Source organism: Tamandua tetradactyla, chromosome 23 (assembly GCF_023851605.1).
Source record: "Tamandua tetradactyla isolate mTamTet1 chromosome 23, mTamTet1.pri, whole genome shotgun sequence".
Taxonomy (NCBI): domain Eukaryota; kingdom Metazoa; phylum Chordata; class Mammalia; order Pilosa; family Myrmecophagidae; genus Tamandua; species Tamandua tetradactyla.
In genome coordinates, this window is record NC_135349.1 from 3,850,475 (window position 1) to 3,872,162 (window position 21,688).

General features: G+C 41.9%; 1 long non-coding RNA gene across 1 annotated transcript; it reads left to right on the forward strand.

The window, feature by feature from the left end:
* The first annotated feature begins 13,244 nt into the window (after nucleotides 1–13,244).
* On the forward strand, nucleotides 13,245–21,623 carry LOC143666906 (uncharacterized). The gene is made up of 3 exons (XR_013167774.1): nucleotides 13,245–13,573; nucleotides 14,993–15,131; nucleotides 21,380–21,623. It is a non-coding gene; the product is annotated as an uncharacterized LOC143666906 (long non-coding RNA).
* Nucleotides 21,624–21,688: the final 65 nt, after the last annotated feature.

Here is a 21,688-nt window from a genome sequence, read left to right on the forward strand (position 1 = left end):
AAAAGGTAAGACCTGATGTCGAGTGCATGAGTGTTAACAGTTCTTTATTAATTCTTTAGCTCTCCACCTGTGATACCTTTTCTATGTAGCTTTAAAAGTAACGATATGCTACTTCCTGGAAGATGGCGGCTTAGTAAGACGTGCGGATCTTAGTTTCTTCTCCAGGACACCTACTAGGGGAGTAGAAACGATACAGAAAGCGCCCAAAGCCACAACAGAGATAAAAAAGACAGCGTACCCCATCCTGGAACGGCTGGCTGGCTGAGAGAAGCAGCTCGGGTGAGATCGCCGAGGCGCGCGGGCCTTACCGGGCGGGGTGGCAAGCGACCGGAGTTACTCCCTTCCCCCTTCCCGGGCCGGCTGGGAGAATTGGAGAGGCGGTCCCCTGAAACCGCCGCGGCTGGCGCCCACACCACGCGCAGCCCCCGGACCAACTGAGAGAATTGGATCGGAAACCCCCAGGCCGCGGAGAACGGTGACGGGTGGGGGGAGGCCCCTTCCAAACCCGTGACTCCCGGGGAACGTGCACTCTCTCGGGCGGGCCGCTTCTGCTGGCGCCCTCCCGCCACGCTTGTTGCCCAGGGCCGACTAGGAAATTCGGACGGGCTCTTTCCCTGGCTGCGGCGACCAGCAACCCTCCCTGCGTTCGGACCCCGGCCGGCTCAAGCCGCTTCGGCTAGCGAACCCCCAGGACGGCGAGAGTTTTCCAAAGTTTAAGGTCCCACAGCACCTTTTACTGGTGGGACCCGCAGACAAACGGGTGCCACGAGCGCCACCTACTGGGCAGGATAAGAAAAACAGAACCCAGAGATTTCACAGAAAAATATTACAACCTTGCTGGGTCGAACACCAAGAGCAATCTGAATAAATGCCCAGACGCCAGCAGCAGAAGATAACTGTCCACGCTCAAAAGATTGAGAATATGGCTCAGTCAAAGGAACAAACCAATAGCTCAAATGAGACACAAGAGCTGAGACAACTAATGCTGAATATACGAACAGAAATGGAAAACCTCTTCAAAAATGAAATCGATAAATTGAGGGAGGACATGAAGAGGACATGGGCTGAACATAAAGAAGAAATAGAAAAACTGAAAAAACAAATCGCAGAACTTATGGAAGTGAAGGATAAAGTAGCAAACATAGAAAAAATAATGGATAGCTACAATGATAGATTTAAAGAGACAGAAGATAGAATTAGTGATTTGGAGGATGGAACATCTGAATTCCAAAAACAAACAGAAACTATAGGGAAAAGAATGGAAAAATTTGAACAGGGTATCAGGGAACTCAAGGACAATATGAACCGCACAAATATACGTGTTGTGGGTGTCCCAGAAGGAGAAGAGAAGGGAAAAGGAGGAGAAAAACTAATGGAAGAAATTATCACTGAAAATTTCCCAACTCTTATTAAAGACCTAAAATTACAGATCCAAGAAGTGCAGCGCACCCCAAAGAGATTAGACCCAAATAGGCGTTCTCCAAGACACTTACTAGTTAGAATGTCAGAGGTCAAAGAGAAAGAGAAGATCTTGAAAGCAGCAAGAGAAAAACAATCCATTACATACAAGGGAAACCCAATAAGACTTTGTGTAGATTTCTCAGCAGAAACCATGGAAGCTAGAAGACAGTGGGATGATATATTTAAAATACTAAAAGAGAAAAACTGCCAACCAAGACTCCTATATCCAGCAAAATTATCCTTCAAAAATGAGGGAGAAATTAAAACATTCTCAGACAAAAAGTCACTGAAAGAATTTGTGACCAAGAGACCGGCTCTGCAAGAAATACTAAAGGGAGCACTAGAGTCAGATACAAAAAGACAGAAGAGAGAGGCATGGAGAAGAGTGTAGAAAGAAGGAAAATCAGATATGATATATATAATACAAAAGGCAAAATGTTAGAGGAAAATATTATCCAAACAGTAATAACACTAAATGTCAATGGACTGAATTCCCCAATCAAAAGACATAGATTGGCAGAATGGATTAAAAAACAGGATCCTTCTATATGCTGTCTACAGGAAACACATCTTAGACCCAAAGATAAACATAGGTTGAAAGTGAAAGGTTGGGAAAAGGTATTTCATGCAAATAACAACCAGAAAAGAGCAGGAGTGGCTATACTAATATCCAACAAATTAGACTTCAAATGTAAAACAGTTAAAAGAGACAAAGAAGGACACTATATACTAATAAAAGGAACAATTAAACAAGAAGACATAACAATCATAAATATTTACGCACCGAATCAGAATGCCCCAAAATACGTGAGGAATATACTGCAAACACTGAAAAGGGAAATAGACTCATATACCATAATAGTTGGAGACTTCAACTCACCACTCTCATCAAGGGACAGAACATCTAGACAGAGGATCAACAAAGAAATAGAGAATCTGAATATTACTATAAATGAACTAGACTTAATAGACATTTATAGGACATTACATCCCACAACAGCAGGATACACCTTTTTCTCAAGTGCTCATGGATCATTCTCAAAGATAGACCATATGCTGGGTCACAAAGCAAGTCTTAACAAATTTAAAAAGATTGAAATCTTACACAACACTTTCTCGGACCATAAAGGAATGATGTTGGAATCAATAATAGGCAGAGTGCCAGAAAATTCACAAATACGTGGAGGCTCAACAACACACTCCTAAACAACGACTGGGTCAAAGAAGAAATTGCAAGAGAAATTAGCAAATACCTCGAGGCGAATGAAAATGAAAACACAACATATCAAAACTTATGGGACGCAGCAAAGGCAGTGCTAAGAGGGAAATTTATTGCTCTAAATGCCTATATCAGAAAAGAAGAAAAGGCAAAAATTCAGGAATTAACTATCCATTTGGAAGAACTGGAGAAAGAACAGCAAGCTAACCCCAAAGCAAGCAAAAGGAAAGAAATAACAAAGATTAGAGCAGAAATAAATGAAATTGAAAACATGAAAACAATAGAGAAAATCAATAAGGCCAGAAGTTGGTTCTATGAGAAAATCAATAAGATTGATGGGCCCTTAGCAAGATTGACAAAAAGAAGAAGAGAGAGGATGCAAATAAATAAGATCAGAAATGGAAGAGGAGACATAACTACTGACCTCACAGAAATAAAGGAGGTAATAACAGGATACTATGAACAACTTTACGCTAATAAATACAACAATTTAGAGGAAATGGACGGGTTCCTGGAAAGACATGAACAACCAACTTTGACTCAAGAAGACATAGATGACCTCAACAAACCAATCACAAGTAAAGAAATTGAATTAGTCATTCAAAAGCTTCCTAAAAAGAAAAGTCCAGGACCAGATGGCTTCACATGTGAATTCTACCAAACGTTCCAGAATGAATTAGTACCAATTCTCCTCAAACTCTTCAAAAAAATCGAAGTGGAGGGAAAACTACCTAATTCATTCTATGAAGCCAACATCACCCTCATACCAAAACCAGGCAAAGATATTACAAAAAAAGAAAACTACAGACCAATCTCTCTAATGAATACAGATGCAAAAATCCTCAATAAAATTCTAGCAAATCGTATCCAACAACACATTAAAAGAATTATACATCATGACCAAGTAGGATTCATCCCAGGTATGCAAGGATGGTTCAACATAAGAAAATCAATTAATGTAATACACCATATCAACAAATCAAAGCAGAAAAATCACATGATCATCTCAATTGATGCAGAGAAGGCATTCGACAAGATTCAACATCCTTTCCTGTTGAAAACACTTCAAAAGATAGGAATACAAGGGAACTTCCTTAAAATGATAGAGGGAATATATGAAAAACCCACAGCTAATATCATCCTCAATGGGGAAAAATTGAAAACTTTCCCCCTAAGATCAGGAACAAGACAAGGATGTCCACTATCACCACTATTATTCAACATTGTGTTGGAGGTTCTAGCCAGAGCAATTAGACAAGAAAAAGAAATACAAGGCATCAAAATTGGAAAGGAAGAAGTAAAACTATCACTGTTTGCAGACGATATGATACTATACGTCAAAAACCCGGAAAAATCCACAACAAAACTACTAGAGCTAATAAATGAGTACAGCAAAGTAGCAGGTTACAAGATCAACATTCAAAAATCTGTAGCATTTCTATACACTAGTAATGAACAAGCTGAGGGGGAAATCAAGAAACAAATCCCATTTACAATTGCAACTAAAAGAATAAAATACCTAGGAATAAATTTAACTAAAGAGACAAAAAACCTATACAAAGAAAACTACAAAAAACTGCTAAAAGAAATCACAGAAGACCTAAATAGATGGAAGGGCATACCGTGTTCATGGATTGGAAGACTAAATATAGTTAAGATGTCAATCCTACCTAAATTGATTTACAGATTCAATGCAATACCAATCAAAATCCCAACAACTTATTTTTCAGAAATAGAAAAACCAATAAGCAAATTTATCTGGAAGGGCAGGGTGCCCCGAATTGCTAAAAACATCTTGAGGAAAAAAAACGAAGCTGGAGGTCTCGCGCTACCTGACTTTAAGGCATATTATGAAGCCACAGTGGTCAAAACAGCATGGTATTGGCATAAAGATAGATATATCGACCAATGGAATCGAATAGAGTGCTCAGATATAGACCCTCTCATCTATGGACATTTGATCTTTGATAAGGCAGTCAAGCCAACTCACCTGGGACAGAGCAGTCTCTTCAATAAATGGTGCCTAGAGAACTGGATATCCATATGCAAAAGAATGAAAGAAGACCCATCTCTCACACCCTATACAAAAGTTAACTCAAAATGGATCAAAGATCTAAACATTAGGTCTAAGACCATAAAACAGTTAGAGGAAAATGTTGGGAGATATCTTATGGATCTTACAACTGGAGGCGGTTTTATGGACCTTAAACCTAAAGCAAGAGCACTGAAGAAGGAAATAAATAAATGGGAACTCCTCAAAATTAAACACTTTTGTGCATCAAAGAACTTCATCAAGAAAGTAGAAAGACAGCCTTCACAATGGGAGACAATATTTGGAAATGATATATCAGATAAAGGTCTAGTATCCAGAATTTATAAAGAGATTGTTCATCTCAACAACAAAAAGACAGCCAACCCAATTACAAAATGGGAAAAAGACTTGAACAGACACCTCTCAGAAGAGGAAATACGGATGGCCAAGAGGCACATGAAGAGATGCTCAATGTCCCTGGCCATTAGAGAAATGCAAATCAAAACCACAATGAGATATCATCTCACACCCACCAGAATGGCCATTATCAACAAAACAGAAAATGACAAGTGCTGGAGAGGATGCGGAGAAAGAGGCACACTTATCCACTGTTGGTGGGAATGTCAAAGGGTGCAACCACTGTGGAAGGCAGTTTGGCGGTTCCTCAAAAAGCTGAATATAGAATTGCCATACGACACAGCAATACCATTGCTAGGTATCTACTCAAAGGACTTAAGGGCAAAGACACAAACGGACATTTGCACACCAATGTTTATAGCAGCGTTATTTACAATTGCAAAGAGATGGAAACAGCCAAAATCTCCATCAACAGAAGAGTGGCTAAACAAACTGTGGTATATACATACGATGGAATATTATGCAGCTTTAAGACAAGATAAACTTATGAACCATGTAATAACATGGATGGACCTAGAGAATATTATGCTGAGTGAATCCAGCCAAAAACTAAAGGACAAATACTGTATGGTCCCACTGATGTGAACGGTCATTCGAGAATAAACTTGAAATATGTCATTGGTAACAGAATTCAGCAGGAGTTAGAAACAGGGTAAGACAATGGGTAATTGAAGCTGAAGGGATACAGACTGTGCAACAGGACTAGATACAAAAACTCAAAAATGGACAGCACAATAATACCTAATTGTAAAGTAATCATGTTAAAACACTGAATGAAGCTGCATCTGAGCTATAGGTTTTTGTTCTGTTTTGTTTTGTTTTGTTTTGATTTTACTATTATTACTTTTATTTTTTTCTCTATATTAACATTCTATATCTTTTTCGGTTATGTTGCTAGTTCTTCTAAACCAATGCAAATGTACTAAGAAATGATGATCATGCATCTATGTGATGATGTTAAGAATTAATGATTGCATGTGTAGAATGGTATGATCTCTAAATGTTGGGTTAATTTCTTTTTTTCCGTTAATTAAAAAAAAAAAAGAGAAAAAAGAGAAGGGATAATTGGAGATGAAGGGATACAGACTGTACAACGGGACTGGATATAAAAACTCAGAAATGGACAGCACAATACTACCCAATTGTAATGCAATTATGTTAAAACACTGAATGAAGCTGCATGTGAGGTATGGGTTTTTTGTTTTTGTTTTTTTTTTCTTTCTATTATTGTTTTAATTCTTATTCTGTTGTCTTTTTATTTCTTTTTCTAAATCGATGCAAATGTACTAAGAAATGATGAATATGCAACTATGTGATGTTATTAAGAATTACTGATTGTACATGTAGATTGGAATGATTTCTAATTATTTTGTTAATTCTTTTTTTAATTAATAATAAAAAAAAAAAGTAACGATATGCGAAGAACTTAAGGTTTGAGTCGGAGAGTTCTCACATTTGGGGGAAATGCAGAAGGTGGTGTTTGGGGATGGAAGGAAGAAAAGAACTCACTGAGGCAGTTTTATAGTTTTGTAATGGGACTAATAGGCATGCCCTTCCCTCAAGAAATCGTTAAAGGATAGAACTTCTTGTTTAAAAATTATCGTACTGGGCACTGCAACAAGGCTCAGTGGCAGAATTCTTGCCTGCCTGCTGGAGACACAGCTTCAGTTCCCGGAGCCTGCCCATGCCAAAAATTTTTTTTTATTGTACTGGCATTGTAATTGCCCCAACTCTCAGACTGGCCAAGAATCATTTCAATTCCAAGCTTCTTATTGTAAACATCCCCCAGTGGAAGACACCATGAGGCTACCTATTGGAAATGGTCTAATTTAATCGCAGCTTCTCATTCTCTGGAGAGAGGAGGGGTCTTCTCTGGGCGTTGAGGCTGCAGCTGGCTCAGATGCTTCTCACTGTCATGAGCCCTGGAGACCAGCAGCAGGGTGTCTGCAGGTCAGGGAGGCTCGGCTGAGCACCCCAGGCCACACTGACAGTGGTAGGGGTCCTGGCAGTGTGGGGCATTGAAGACGCTCCCACAAAAGCAGCCATTGGGCCTGAAACATTGACAGGCAAGAATTTTCATGGCCACTCATCAAGAACAAGATGCAGTAGGTGGAATTAGGGCAGGAGAGGAAAAATGCATGAGGTCAGGGACTTCCTCTGAGCAGTCAGGCATGACAAGGGAAGGAGAAGGAAGATGTGACCCAAAGCCAGAGAGCCAGGGTCAGGGAGGGCAAAGTCCCCAAAGCAGGCGGGCATGGAGGCTGTGCATCTCCTGGGAGCCCTCCTTTTGCAGAGACTGGCAGAGGGTGTTTCTATTAGCTAGGGAGCCAGACAACACCACTCAGACATCAGGCCCATGGGGGCCAGATTCCCAGGAAGTATTTCCCTCTGAGTTGCCAAATGCCATGCCATCACTCAAATTTTCCTTTGTTTCCAGCACTGAGTAGACTTTCTTCAGTTGATGATTGACTCCCGGAATTTGCAATAAACTAAATCCCACAAAGGTAACCCGGGAAGTGTCGTGGAGGCTGCTAACAGAGAAGCTCAGAGGTGGGGGCTGCTTTGAAAATGGTCCATATGTTTTCCAGGCAGATTAAAATCTCGGCCAAATGCAGAAGGAGACACACTCAGATCTTTAACAGTGGCCAGAGAACTTGGCAGAAGCATGAAGGCATAACTTAGTTTTGAGCTTCAAAGAAAATCATAAGACATGCATTTCATGGCCAGAAGTGAGTCAGTGGCTTGTTTAAATGCAAATTCCCTGACCCCATCCAGAAACCCCTGGTCAGAGCTCTGGCCTGGAAATGTGCACCAGGGCATGGCCTAGAGGGCACATTGCCTCTGTGTTGCTGACCTTGACTTAGAGCATAATGTACAGGCCGTGCTCACTGCCTCGATCCACTGCACAGGTTATGGTCCCTTTGAAATTAAAAGGTAATTGTGCAGGGGAGTTGTTGATACCCTAAACACCTCATTGCTCTTCAGCCTTTCAGCTGCTCCTTTGATTGTATGTTGATGACTTCTGATAGTGTCACTACTGTGATGGTTGAAAATGGTGCGTTCCTATTCCCATCATTCCTTCTACATTTATGAGTCGGTGCCCCACTGTGGGAGAGCTTCCCATTCTCCTCCATTCCTTTTTATCAGTATGCTTTCATAAATTATTAATTTACTCTGTCCCTACCATCATTTGTCTTGACAATCAGGTTGTCTCAGGTCCACCCAGGAGAAGCCCTTCGTAGTTGGCTCCTATTCTATTGCCCTGTCATGACCATTCTCCAAGCACACATCACTTTCAGGTCTAAGATATTTCAGGTATTGCTCCTATTTCCCCATGACCAGCCCTGGAATCAGCCATTTCTAGATGGAGCCTGATTCCTTTTACAGGGAAATAGCATTTAGAAACCAAAATCTGAGAGCTAGCTGTGCTCATTGCTCCTTCCTTCTAGATCTCAATGAACAAAGCTAAGAAACCAAATACAACAGCACAGAACCAAGAAATATAAATCCTTCTATATCTGTCAACATACCATGAAATAAACTGGATTTCAAAAGATAAAAAATGGCCTGTTTTCCTATTTCTGTGACCCTTTAATCTCATCATAGCCAATTTCAAGTTAGTAATGATTTGTCCTGCAATTCAGCCCATTTTCCTGAACATGGAAAATTGGGTATAGAGAACAGAAATGAGTGGATTCTAGTACACCACTGAGAATATATTTGTTTCTATGTCTGCACCAACTTCTATCCACTTCTCATCAATGTATTACATATCTCTGTCATCTTTATATCATCAGTCTACATCACATCAGTAGATCTCTATTTTATATTTATCTAACATGCATTTATCATGCTACCATATCTATATGTTTCCATGTATGCATTTATATATCTATCTTTATATATATCTTCTATGTCTCTAAATATCATCTGTGTATCTATCTTGTGTGTACATATATATATGTGTATATATGTATATCTTCATATAGGACTATCTATAGATAGATGAGTCTTTCATATCCATCTATCTACCTACCTATCATCTATCTGTCTTCATCATCATCCTCATGGTTCACAGACTGTGATGAAGGAAATATGCTGTATCTGTGCTGTTCAGTACAGCAACCACCAGACACATGTGGCTTTTGGGCACTGGAAATGTGGCTAATGCTATGGAAAACTGAATTTTTCATGTTATTAAATTTTAATAAATTAGAATCTAAATTTAATTAGCTAAATGTAGCTACAAGCTGCCAGATGGACAACACAGCCCTAACCTTGAGTTTCTACTCAATTACAATTCAGGACCATCAGACTCATGTAACTAGAGGAAGAAATTTGATCATTGAATGATCCAAAACAGAACCACAGAAGCCATCATTGGGAAATCAGAATGTTGCTTGCTCCCTTTTATTTTGTTTTGTTTTTACTTATGAATTACATGGGTGGGGCAGGCACCACATCCATTGCTGATGTCCAGGCACCTAGAAGCCCTAATCTAGCCCTGATCCAACAACCCATGGCCCAACCACACTAGCTTCTCTCAGGGAAGAAACAGGAGGGAATCCAGCTCATAAGCACAAGGGCTGTTTGGCAGCAGAAAGTAGAGCAAGGAAGTGGGCCTGTCCTGAGAGGAAGACATTGAGGCCAGGATTGAATGAGCATCAATAATTCCATACTTGAAAATGGACCCTATTATTTTGTATTTCATGCTGTCCAATGTCCTTCTATTGACACATTCTTCTTTCTGTTGTTTATATGCTAATGATTACTATACATTCCACCAGAGCTCTTCCAGCTTTTCACCTGTTTCTGTAGTTTCTGTACATATCGAAGAACATCTATTTCGAAGATTTGTGCCAGGTCTTCTAGTATTTGAAGCCTCTTAACAGTACAAGCCTTCCTTCCTAGTTAGACTACACACACACAGATCACCTGAGGATCCTGTTAAAAGGCAGATTTGGCTGCTGTGGTCCCTGGCTGTGGTTGGGGATTCTGTATTTCTAACCAGCTCTCAGATGCTTCTGATATTCTTGGTCCAGCGATGAAGCTTTGGTCACAGGTGCTCACGTGCAACCCTGGGCTGCTCCCTCCAGTTCCAGAAAACATGTTTAGATGGAAAAGCCTTTACATTTCCCCTAGAGTTAAGCTTAGCGTTGCAAGCACTCTCCAAATTTCTCCAGCTATATTAATCTAAATTAATTTAAAATGACTTTGGGGTGAGAATGCTAACCCATCTATGACTTTCAGCTAAAGCACTTTTAGGATTCCTCAGGGGCCAAGCGCACAACACTGAGCACAATAGACAGAAGCACTGCCATATGAGACTTCATCCACCTGCATGGGCAGAGGGGGCATAGCCAGGAGGAGATGCCAAGGATAGTAAGACCTCAGGAAACAGAATGGAAACTGTTTTGTCCTTTTCAGGCTCTGTAAGCTAAACACTTCCAGTGTCACTATGTGCTTTTCCACATTTCCCTCAGATTTGGGAGTTTCGTTTAGCTTTCTGTCTCTCTCACCTATGCTATTTTACACTAACCTACCTCACCTAACATGTCCTTCCTCTCCTTTTAGCTCTGACTGATCTGGAGCTTTTAGCTCAGTCAATTATCTTTATCTTCACTGGCTATGAGACCAATAGCAGTACACTCTCCTTCTGTATGTATTAATTGGCCACACACCCTCATGTCCACAAGAAACTGCAGGAGGAGGCTGATGCTGCATTGCCCTACAAGGTGTGTGGGTCCTACCTGGAGAGGGCAGGAAGACATAGAGCCGCCTCACTACTTCCTAGGAGGGTTTTTGCAAAAAACGTAACTGCTGATTCTTTCACCTAAACTATTTGGAAAGACTCTAAAGAGACAAGGAAAAAGGGGAATTCAGTACCAGGTGCTTTTCTTCCTGCAGAAATATAAGAATTTTGGATAACAATGCTGGTCCTGGTATATCAGTTATCCCGTTACCACAATAGTGCCAAGAAACACTATCACAGAAACATCCTTGGCATCTAACAATAAGCTGATCATGTGTCTGAGATAATTACCTCTGTTGACACTGGCTGGACCTACTTTGACCTGACCATTACTGACCTGTGCTGGCCACACTGGGCTGTTGGCAAGTTCAGGTCTGCCCCTCATGTCTCTAATACCCCAGCAGTCCAGGTGCTCTGCTCTTCTCGCGCATGGGCAGAGGGAAAGAACCAGAAGCCCAGTGTTTGGGCACCTTTTCAAGCTCCACTGTGAATATTCCATTGGTCCAAAGGAAGCCATGTGGTGATGCCCAGCATCAGATGTGGAGGACATGTAGGGTTAGATGGCAGAGGGAGCGCATACTGGAAGTGGTGAAGATTTGGGGCAACCAGTGCAATCTAGAGAGCTGTGAAATATTTGCAGCCTGGGGAAGTCTGGTATAGTGGGAAGGTAATGGGGTGAGAAAAGGAAGATATGGGATTGTGTCCTGGCTGTGTGGTTGGGACAAGTCTTATGACCTTTCTGAGTCACTGATAATGTTAATGAGGTGAAGATATATTTTAGGTCCAGTCTACATGACAGATGATCTTTTCTCTCTGTTCAATTCATATTAGGATTTTTTAAATTACATATGATGTCAAAGTCACCAGGAGGCAGAGAACGGCTAAAGGACTGTATTCTCCTTCTTCTATAATAATATTAACATAGCAGCCTTTGTAACCACAATAGTAATAGTCAAATGAACACTTTCTATCCCACTGTATATGTCAGACCCTGTTCTAAATGCACTGCATTTATAAATGAATTTAACCTTCACAAATTTCTGGATTATTCAGATAGGGTAGACTATGGCTCAGTAACAAATTAACTGCCCCAAACGCAGTGGCCTCCCAGAGCAAAGTTTGTTTCTGCAGAGAGATGTGGTGACTGTCCCTTGGTCATACACAAAGGATACAGAAGCAATGGTAGAGAGACGATAGATAAGACAGATCAATAGATAGTCACACAAACACAGATAGGTGGGCTATATATGTGTACATGTATAGATATATACATATATAGAGAGAGATGATAGAATGATACAGCAAAAGTGGTAAGACGTTAAAACTTCTGGATCTGGTATCTGGGGGTGGGTAGGGTATATTGGACTCCTCTGTATGGGGATTGCATTACTTTTGCAGGGTCCTTAAAATTTAAAGTTATTTCAAAATGAAAAGTTAAAAATATACTCATGAAATTAAGTGGCAGACACACTTCCCCACATTGTGCTCAGTTTGCAGCCTGCACCGGGGTTCCTTTGTGAGGAGCCCTCACCTCTGGGGCAGAAGAGGATGCCTGGTGGGAAGGTGAACCCAAAGGCTCTTTTTCTGAGCTCACAGCTGAACCCTGGAACCACAAGTGTGCTATTCAAGCCTCTGAGGGTGGCTGAGTGTGGGGAGTGTGTGGTGAGTGTGGGGAGTGTGGGGTGAGTGTGAAGAGTGTGTGGTGAGTGTGGGCGAGTGTGGTGAGTGTGGAGTGTGGGGCTCTGATCATCTTTATGAGGTTCCAAGGGGTTGAAATTGTGTGACCTAGTAGTGCCCAACCAAAACCTTCTGTCATATTTGGGAGAGAAAGAGACTAGATGATCCCCAAATTATTCATAGAGTTTCCTATAACAGGGAGTTTTCCTCCAAATTTTCTCTATATTCATCAGAAGAGTAAGGAAGCAGGATTTCCAAGGTAAAAAGCCTTGTGTGTAGTAGGGAACTTGCTCTTTTCCATGCTCTTTTCCTTGACATGGATGCCTCCTTTGAAATGAGGCCAATGGCTTTGGCTTATCATACTCAAGACCACTGGCCATTGTCCCTAAGTCACCTCAGTTCACATGAGGAACAATCATCACTCCAGGGAAATGCTAAGATTTCAGGCCCTAATTAGGGCACAGCCCCAGGGGTCTCTCATATACACATAACTGCTCTGCACATCTCCTTGGGTCATGGAGTAGGTCAAAGGACATGACAGGGGTAAAAATGCTCTATAATTGTTGAGGTCTCCTGCCAATGAAAGGTGTTTGGCACTTCTAATGCTTTAGGGTGCTGCATAGACTGAACTGAAAATTAATCCTGAATCTCAACTTGCCAAACTCTGACTCTTGTTTTGCAGGCACCAGCCACATACAATGCCCTGGTCCAGATGGAGTATCTTGACATGGTGGTGAATGAGACTCTCAGAATTTTTCCATTCGCTGGCAGAGTTGAGAGGGTCTGCAAGAGAGATGTTGAAATCAATGGAGTGATCATTCCCAAAGGTACAGTGGTGATGATTCCACTCTATGTTACCCACTAAGATCCAGATATCTGGCCAGAGCCTGAGGAGTTCCACCCTGAAAGGAATGGGGGCCTGGGGAAGGGAACCCATCCTGACCCAGGCTGAGCCAGGTGATCAGAACATCTCAGCATGGATGGCAAATACTTGACTCTACGGTCACATGCTCTTGTATCTTTCTGTAAATGGCTTTTTCTTCATACAAGGTCAGTGTTTCTACACAGTCTTAAATCTTGAAAGAATGGATGTCTTCTAGTATCAGAAAGAAAAATTTAGAATGTCTTTTGGGGGCACCGGCTGGCAATTCAGGACTGATCTAGCCACCATTTATAAGCTTCCCGATGGCAGAGATGAAGCCTTGTTGCAATACAGTCTGTGGGGCTAGCTCAGGGATGACATGTAGAACTTGTTGACATACTCAAACATGCCTGAGTCCTCTGTTTTCTGGACCAGAGGAGTTGTGGTTCCTACAAGTTCAGGAGCTCCAGCACCTGCAGCTTCACTGACATAAAATCAGACAGAGGTCACTCTGTACTTTTCTTAGATCCACTCAGAAATTCAATGCTTACCCCATATGGTTTGGACATTGCCAGGCTATGAGAAATCCAAATGCTAAAATAAACATCTGTGAAGAATTTTTGAGATATTCATAAGTCTCCAGAATACTAATAATGCATCTCCATGTGCCCATCACCAACCCAATTGCCACCAACCCATGGCTGCTGCCACCATGCACATGCCACTACTGCTTTTCCCCCCTACTCATATATTATTTTTGAATAATTAACTTACAGGTCACATTAACCTGTAAGTCCTCTAGTTGGTTCTCTAAACTACTAAGACTCTTAAAAAAACATGAACAAAATACCATTATTACTTTCCCTAGATCAATATTTTTCCTTAATGTATTCAAATATTGAAGAATCAAATTTGAATAAAACATGGGCTTAACCTTAAAGGGACTTATACCTAGTGGAGCACATAGACAAGGAAATCAGTTATTTCACTATAGTGGTGTGAATGGTGATGTAAATTATCCAACTTGAAGTATTCTAAGGAGAGATAGATGAGAATCAAGAGGGAGAAGAGGAAGGTGAGGAAGAGGAGGGAAAGTCAGAAGAAGAGGAGGAGGAGAGGAGAAAGCAAAAGGAAAAAGGCAAGGGTATGGGAGAGAAAAATAACAGTATAACTATGGGGAGACATTTTCTCCTGCCTTCTCCCCCAAAGAGAAGAATAAGTGGGGGTTCAGGTAGGAAGCTTCCCTGCTTTCAGTCAATCTCATTTCTCATGTGCCTTTCTGAGTGTGAAATGTCACCACCCTGAGTGTAAGTTTAGTGTTTAGAGATGCATTCTTTATAAAATAGCATTGATCTCATCTTCTTGAAAAAATCAAAAGCTCCTATAAGTTAAGGGGCATGGAAAATGTAACTTATTTCTCATTTCAGAACAACCAGAGCAGAATTCCAGTAACTACCCCATAAAGGAATCTTGTATACTAATGATTGAGGTTCTACATGAGATGCCAAAACTTGTAGATCTTAAGGTTGTTATGTTTCCTTAACTTGTTTTCATCTGCTCTTGTGAAACCAGTTCAGTAAGCAGAATATAGATGCCGTTTGGAGCTGGACCCCACAACTGCATCGGCATGAGGTTCGCGCTCATGAGCCTCAAAATGACCCTCGTCAGTGTACTACAACACTTCTCCTTCAAACCTTGTAAAGAAACACAGGTCAGTCAGTAAGCTTTCTGCATTGATGTTATTCTTAGTTGGGAGCATATGTTTTTTACTCAGTGGTCAAAATACAAAAAAAGGAATGTGGTCATTCATCTTGTAATTAGTTATTCTAATGGCCAAGGATTCTACTTTAGGCCATCAGTGAGCTTCACGAGCTCTTCAGTTCTGAAGTTCTAACTCTGAGGTTTTATAAAGATTCTTGAGAGATAGTGCTGATTATGGTGATAGGATTACAAGCCCTTCATTGAGCGAAGTTTTAATTCTGTTTTCAGAAGTGCTGTGCACAATCATATAGCACAGTTGTTAATTGTCATAACTTCTGAATGATCCTCTCTTCTACCCGAACTTCCAGAAGCTCCCTCATGGCATTGGATTTCAACCACTGCACGGACATTAGAATCACCAGAGAACTTTTAAAAATCCCATTACCTGGATCATTTCAGAATTCTGAAATAATTTGCCCACAGTGTGGCTTTAAATGCTCCTCCATTGTGGCTCATATTTTGTATTAGCTTTCTAGAGAAACAGAATCAACAGGAGATATTTGTAAATTTATAAAAGTCTCTCATGCAACCATGGGGAAGAGTGAAAGATCTATAGGGCAGGTTACAAGGTGGCAGCCCCAATGAAGGGCCTCAATGAACTCTCAGGAGAGGCTCCCCAGCTGCAGCAGGAATAGGGATTGTCTCATCTAAATTCTCCTAAAAAAGCCTTCTGGTGATTAGATTAAGCAACACTCACTGCAAAGACACTCCCCTTAGCTGATTGCAAATATAGTCAGCTATGTAAGCAGCCAATGTGGGCATGACTTAAGTCCATGAAATGTTCTCATAGCAACAGAAAGGCCAGTACTTGCCCACCCAGACAACTGGGCACCACTGCCTAGCCAAGCTGACACATGAACCTGACCATGACAGATGTGGTCAAAGTTCAAAGCTTTTCTCCCAAGTGTGAAAGACTCCCACAATCCAGGGCCACATTGGATATTTGGGCAAATTGGGCTCCTTTTACATCCTAATATTAATCTGTGAATGTTATCCCCTCTCCTCCTTATTTCTGCTCATGTGAAAAAGGGTGACCATACCTTTCTGTTTGTCATGCAACAGTCCCTCTTTATTTCTTTTGTCCTATATAACAATTAATGCTTATTTTTCAACTCTCAAGGGTCCCATGTAGATGCTATGGCTATTTATTCTAAGTATAAATAGTAAAGTAACTGTGAGCTAATTGAGATGAGCTGATATTCCTGGAATACCTGTTTGCTGGGGGCTGTTGTCCGAGTTTAGCATATACTGACTCAGTCCTCACTTTACATAGAACAATTCCTGAAGTAAACACCTTTATCATTCTCACTCAGCACCTGAGAGAACTGAGGCACCAAGAGATTGAGTGATTTGCAGTGTGATTCTTTTGGGAGCCATTGTTTTTTCACATTTGTTTTTTAACTGAGTGGTCTATTTACAAAAATAGAAAAGAATGAGGTCATTCATCTCTTAATAAGTTATTTATTGGCCAATGATTCTATTTTAGGCCATCTGTGAGCGCTAAGAGAACTCACTTCTAGAGTTCTTATTCTCTGGCTTTGTAAAGATCATTTAAAGAGAGTGCTGATTAGTATGATAGGAGGACATGCAGTCCATTTGAACTTGAGCACATGGTTATGGACCTTTCCTCAACTAGGATCGGAATTTTACACTTTTGGTGGCTCCACCATCACTGAAGGAGCATGTAGGCGTGAGTGGGACTCAGTACTGGTAAAATTCTGAACATCCTCAGAAATCCACCATTTTCCTGACAATTGGGAACAAACAGAATTATTAGGAAACAAAAACATGATTCTTCCTAAGGGCTCTTCCCATCATTAAACTGGATTAAGAGGGTCAGTTGGCAGGAGTGACTAAACTATTTAGTGGTCCGTGAGTGTCTATACAATTAAAATGTATAATACCTGGTCACAAGTACCTGGCAAGTCTCTGCACATACAAGATTAACTGTATATAGCTTTCCAGAGATAGTTTCTGTCATGCCTAAGAACACAGTAAATTTTTAAAATTTTTCACTTAAAATGTAAACTTAAAAAGAACACAAAATAATGTGAATGTGTCTTTTGCCTGGTACACAAAAGGTGCTCAACAAATACTCTGTTGAATGAATTGAACAAATTCATGGATGAATGCTTCCCAATTTAATCTTGACACAATTTATAGAATAAATGTACAAAGAAACAAAAATCTGAGGCCAGCAGTTTTTCTCTTTGCAAAGTATTATTGTCATTCATGCATCTCATCAACTTAGCTTTTGTTTTTGTTGATGAGTCCCTGACTGCTTCCCAATGTGCTTATTTAATTGTCACAGTTCCCACTGAAATTAAACCATAGAGGAATTACTCTGCATAAACTACCTATCATTTTAAAGGTTGAGTCAAGAGAAGGAATCATAAGGAGCCTGATTTCCTAACAGCTTGTGCTTTGCCCTTTGAGGAAACCGTATCCCAGGGAACCAAACACCTCAATAAACTTTGTGAATAAAACCCAGAAATGAAGAGGGACTTAAATGAGTTGGGATTCTGTACACTCACTTTGCTTCCTCAGTGTCTCTGCAGGGTGGTGGATATTATACAATATAACAGAGGGCAAAGGACCATCTCACCTACCACTGGCCCCATCCCACCTCAGTTACTTCCCTCAGCTCCTCCTGAGTGCTGATCCGAGAATACAGTTTTCTCGACAAGTTTATGAAAAACTTTGACTAGCCAGGACAAGGTCTGCGGTGACTGTGGTGACTGTAGACTGTAAAGTGAGTAGTATGACATGCACTTTTCATAGTCTATAGTAGGTTCTGTATTGGGCTGGTTAGTAAACACATCTACAACAGCATCACCCGCTGCCTTAGTGCACGTTAGGGGTCCAGTGAACTGTCTCCATGGGAACAGTGAGGGAATATTTATGACCATCACCATCATTGCATGCGGACTCCATCAGAACTCTAGTTTCATTATTAAGGTAGGTGAGCATTAATCCACCAGAGCTGCCCATTGCTTAAAATGTAGCTCCTTATTTGAATTCTATCTTCATGGAGCTCATATTTTTTGTAGCATAACTGAGGCACTTATGTTATTAGTTAGGATTTTTTGTTTGTGATTGTTTGTTGCTCTAAAATGAGCTGGTAGCACAGTAAATAACAGGTGGTGCTGGCTCAAGACATTTTCCCTTAGCACAAAAAAGCAAAATCTGCCCAAAGAGAAGTCTTTAAACAATGAGATGACAGCATTTCCCAAAGAGTGTCCTGGGACCTCTGGCTGCAGTAGTCACCTGGAACACTTGTTTAAAATGCATGTTCCTGGGCCCCTGCAGAGCTGCTGGATCTAAGGCTCTGGCAGGGGTATCCAGGAATCTACATGCAATTCGCCCTGCATGCAAAAGCACAGCCACAGCAGGGAGAGGATTCTCCTGGGTGGGGGCATCCTAATGAAGTCATTATAAATCTAAAAGTATGTTGAGAACATTAATGCAACTTGTATTTGCAGTGCTTTACATGAAAAGAGTAAATACACATATTATTTCCTATCTCCAGGCAGTATCTCCCATTTCCCTTAGACCTCACAAATGTCCATTTATCTCGTAGTATTATACAAAGCTTCCCAAATTATGCTTCCTTCTCTACTGATTTCTTCCTTTCCCTTTTTTAGTTTGTGGTCTGTTATTCTTGCTGGTTCTATTGTTATGCTGTTAATTCTCTCATCGAGGTAAGTTATACATAATACATTATTTACCACTTGAGCCACTCTCAAGTGTAAAATTCTATGGAACAGGATGCAGTCCCGATGTTGTGCAACCATCAATAACTTTCTATTCCCAATACTTTTCACTCCGACACAGAAATCACTATTTGGTCCAAATATGTCATCAAAATGACAATGACGGGGGTGGGGTGGGGTGTGCAAGGGTAGTTCAGTGGTAGAATTATCATGTGCCATGCAGGAGACCCAGGTTTGATTTCCAATCCATGCACTTTCCAAAAAACAAACAAGCAAAACAAACAAGAACACAACAAATTTCAACAAATGGTGCTGCAATAACGGGTACTCACATGGAAAAATAACAAAACATGACCCTGCCATACAGTCTACAAAAAGAAAATGAGGGTGACGAAGCCGACACCACCAGGTTTCCGGCGTGGAGCCTCGTCTGCACGTCCACTCGCCTGGGCACCGGCCGTCCTGCTCTCCCTCGTGAGTCTCCACCACCTCCGCGTCAGCATGGCCTCCTTAGGCTGAACGCTGCGCTCTGGGGGACCAGGGGCTACAATGCGGCTGGACGGAGGTGACGGCCGCTGTCTTGGGTCCTCGGACACGAGACGCAGAAGGCCTCGGTGAAGCCGGCGGGAGAAGCCGACGCAGCCGCAGGCGCAGCAGACGCCGAGCGAGGCCGGGGCAGGCGGCCGGCAGAATGAGGCTTCACCGGGCTGACGGCCGCAGGGCGGCTCGGGTGACGTGGACGTTACTGTGGTACCTCGATGGCCCCTCTCTGCTTCTCTCTAGCCAGCGTGACCCCCGGTTCACCTGAGGAACAAGGTGTCCAGCCGCAGGGTCTGACATCGGTGGTCTGAGCCTAACGCGGCCATGCTGTTCCCCTCGGCTGGGATTGGTGGGGGGGGTGTCATGTGACCCAGTCCTAGCCAATGAGACCCGGAGGGCCGTTTCCCAGGGGCTTCTGGGAAATGATTCATCCAGGGTGAGGGAGGAGTGGGGCGAGAACTCAGAGCTGCAGCCGCCACCTTGCAACCACGACTGGACATACTCTGAAGATGGCAGGAAGGTGAAAGGATGTTGTTCTAGTTTGCTAGCTGCCAGAATGCAATATATCTGAAACAAAATGGCTTTTAAAAAGGGGAAGAGTCTCAATACCCCCAGGATCACCATGGCCTGGGCGATAAAAAAAAAAAAAAAATGGGGAATTTAATAAGTTGCTAGTTAACTGTTCTAAGGCTGAGAAAATGTCCCAATTAAAACAAGTCTATAGAAATGTCCAATCTAAGGCATCCAAGGAAGGATACCTTGGTTCAAGAAGGCCGATTGAACACAGTCAAGAAAGTTTCTCTCTCATCTGGAAAAGCACATGCTGAACATGGTCAGGCTTCCTCTCTCAGCTGGAAGGGCACATGGCAAGCAAGGCATCATCTGCTAGCTTTCCCTCCTGGATTCCGGTTTCATGAAGCTCCCCGGGAGGCATTTTTCTTCCTAATCTCCAAAGGTCGCTGGCTGGTAGACTCTGTTTCTCATGGCTAAGTCGTTCTGCTCTGCTCTCTCTGAATCTCTCATTCTCCAAAATATTTCCTCTTCTATAGGACTCCAGTAAACCAATTAAGACCCACTCAAATGAATGGAGACATATCTCCCCTAATCCAGTTTAACAACCACTGTTTATTGGGTCACATCTCCAGGGTGATGATCTAATTACAGATTCAAACATACAGTATTGAATAGGGATTATTCTGCCTTTATGAAATGGGATTTTGATGAAAACATGGCTTTTCTAAGGTCCATACATCCTTTCAAACCAGCATAGATGTCATCATTTGTCTTTGATTTCATCATTGCAACAGTCCTGGCACTATCTACCTCCTGACCCCTCATCATGAGAGAATTAAGTGTCTTTCTTCCTGCTTCTGCCACCACTATTTGCCCTGCCCCTGGGATGTGCCTCTGATCTACACCTGGTCAATCGGAATCAGAGAACATGCCAAAGGGATGGGCATGTGTCCAATCTCGGCTGATAAGAGCCAGGTTTGTGATTTTTGCTAGGACGATTGAGCAAGAGGCATGTTCTTTCCATTTTGGGGTTGCTCATCCATGAGTATGTGACTGTGGAGTTGTTAACTGAACACCAGCATTACCAGGCAGGGAACATGCCAGTGGTCACAGCCAACACAGAGCTAGGGAGACGGTGATACTTGAGCCAGACAGGGCCTCTTCTCTATTTCAACCCATTTACATTAAGTCCTTCTCTCTGACCCACAAAGAAGAGAGTCCTCTCTAATACACAGTGTTTCTTCTTTTCCCTGAACATCTCTCCCAGGAGCCCATATCTTTCCCTACTGATCATATTAGGGTTTTAGAGTTAAATAAAACCTTGGCCCAGCATGCTTCCCTCCTGGTTTGTTAAGGAGAGCTTTGTCTCTGGTCACACAGCCTCTAATGAAATCCTTTACATTCTTTTTCATGCTGGATCTTCAGACTGCAGTGTGAACGTGAGACTTCATGGCATTGCTCTGTCCAGAGCAGCCTCAGTTCCAGGCTCAGTGGCCATGTGTGGCCGGCAGCTGGTGGATAGGACAGCGCCGGGCCAGAGATACACCAGGGGAAGGAGAACAAGTCCTAGGGTGAGTCAAAAGGACAGGTGGACATAGGAAACTGTCCAAGCTCTGTGGGCACACTCCCTTTTAATTTTTTCTTTCAACTAAAACTTGAACTCCCATCACCTCTTGTGGATGAGAGAAAATACATTGTGTCATCATGTGGTCACTCAGTAACGCTTGTCCTTACTTCACAG